Raw genomic sequence first — 2,259 nt, 5'->3', positions numbered from 1 at the left:
TATTCTTTAGCGTATATGTGGGATGGTGTGGACCTGCGTGGCTATGCTGCCTGGTCACTAATGGACAATCTGGAATGGACGATGGGTTATTCTGAAAGATTTGGCCTTTTCTATGTAAATCGAACAGATCCAAATTTACCACGTATTCCTAAGAAATCTGTCCAGTACTATTCTACAATAATCAACTGCAATGGCTTCATAAGCCCAGGAGAAACTCCACATGAATGTCAGATCTATTAGCCTGAAGGTGATATCCCACTATCTATCTATCTTTCTATCTATCTATCTACTATCTATCATTTTGTCTGTTTGTTCATTGAATTCTTCATTCTGTCTTTCTATCTGTCGTTTTGTCTCTCCATTCATTCAACTGAGTCTTTTCTCGTTTACAGGAACTACTTCTCTACCTCCTTCTGGTCAGGCAATGTTGGTCGATTTCTTGGGTTTGGAAGTGTCAGGTTCTAATGCTGAAGAAAAATGACAGATTCTAAACATAATACCTGCTTTACCAATTATCCTAATTTATTACAATCCTAATATAATTTGCTACAGTATGAATGTATAACTGGTTGTACATATGTCTCTTTGAAAAATATCAGCAATTGCATGAGTATCTGCCTTTAACAATATAGTAAAGTGTCAGATGACTTTGTCTAACTTGATAGCAATGTAATGAGAACTGAATTGTTCTGTTTTGTGGATTGTTCTGTTTTGTGTGATTTAATTCTTTGCTTATGAAAGTTATCTCTGTAAAATGCTGATTTTAAACAATAAGTCAAAATAATAAAGTCATTCAAATGCAATGCAGAGTCAATGGAGTTGGGATCCAGGTGCAGCTTTGTTAACAGAGTTACTCACTGAACACACAAGCAGAGTTCAAACAGCGGCATCAGGGATTTGCAAGGCAAAACAGTAGCGTAATCACAAGACGGGCAATGGGTCGGGGCAGGCAGCAAACAAGTGGGCAAGGCAGAATCACAAAGGCAGGCAGTAATGTCAAATCAAGTCACCCTTATTTGTATAGCGCTTTTAACAAAACAGGTTGTGTCAAAGCAGCTTTACAGTATTAAATAGGAAACAGTGTGTCAATAATGCAAAAGGACAAGAGTAAACACTTAATGTTCAGTTAAAGGCAAATTTAATTTAGTGATGTCATCATCCAGCTCAGTTCAGTTCAAATAGTATGCGATATCACTGGAAATGATATCCCCAACTAAGCAAGACAAAGGCGACAGCAGCAAGAAATCAAAACTCCATCAGTGACAAAAAAAACAATGGGAGAAACCAGGCTCAGTCGGGGGCCAGTTCTCCTCTGGCCAGACAAACCAGCAGTTTGTTCCATGTTGCAGAAAAAGTCAGATTGTGATGGGTCAAAACTGGGAAAACAGTCCGGGGTTATACACAGAACAAAACCAATAAACAGGAGAAACACTCCGAATTGTCAGCCAAAGCAAAACAAGACTTCGCAATGAGAGAGGGTGCTGAAGGCATTTAAATAGTAAAGAAAATGAGTATCAGAAAGTATCAAAAGAGTCAGTACTCAGGTAATGAAGCCCTCTGTTGGTGATCAGAGGGAGCCACAGAGACTTGAATTCATGACAGAGCCAATCAAGTACACTTGAACTGTTGGGGAACTGGTAGTGGATGCAGTAAACTGGCGGACGCCTGTCAACATCAGACATGTATTTCATACATCAGGCTTTTTTGGCTCATATGCAGTTCTATTGAGCGATGATTGGGAGACAAATAAACCTTCCTCTATTTGACATTTACATTTTGCCATACTGGCAGCTTGTCACCCCAAAGGAACAATGTATCCTGGGGGAAATTTACTTCTCCTTCAAATGAAGTATTCCGTCATTATCAAGAGTAAAACAACGTGTTATTTACATGCTGATGTACTCTTGATAACGGTGGAAGATGTGCTTTGGAGGAGAAGAATTGAATGAAATTGATATATTTGTTTTCTTAGCACATGAAAAGTATTCTTGTAGCTTTGTAAAATTACAGTTGAACCACTGATGTCACATGGACTATTTTAACCATGTCCTTTCTGCGTTTCTGGGCCTGGGAAAATTTCAGTTGCATGTAGCTTCAGAAAGCTCTCGGATCAAAAATATCCTAATGTGTTCTGAAGATTTGTAACCATTTGGAACGACATGAAAATGAGTAATTAATGACAAAATTTTCATTTTTGGGTGAACTATCCCTTTAAAGCCTTGCAAACACATACTGTACACCAAGATAACAGGTATAATA

At 38.3% G+C, this 2,259-nt stretch overlaps 1 long non-coding RNA gene across 1 annotated transcript; it reads left to right on the top strand.

Moving 5' to 3' along the window:
• Window positions 1-14: 14 nt before the first annotated feature.
• Window positions 15-803, top strand: LOC127158688 (uncharacterized). The gene is made up of 2 exons (XR_007826243.1): window positions 15-247; window positions 393-803. It is a non-coding gene; the product is annotated as an uncharacterized LOC127158688 (long non-coding RNA).
• The last annotated feature ends 1,456 nt before the right edge of the window (window positions 804-2,259 follow it).

Source organism: Labeo rohita, unplaced genomic scaffold (assembly GCF_022985175.1).
Source record: "Labeo rohita strain BAU-BD-2019 unplaced genomic scaffold, IGBB_LRoh.1.0 scaffold_1646, whole genome shotgun sequence".
Taxonomy (NCBI): Eukaryota; Metazoa; Chordata; class Actinopteri; order Cypriniformes; family Cyprinidae; genus Labeo; species Labeo rohita.
This window is presented reverse-complemented; position numbering and strand designations above follow the sequence as displayed.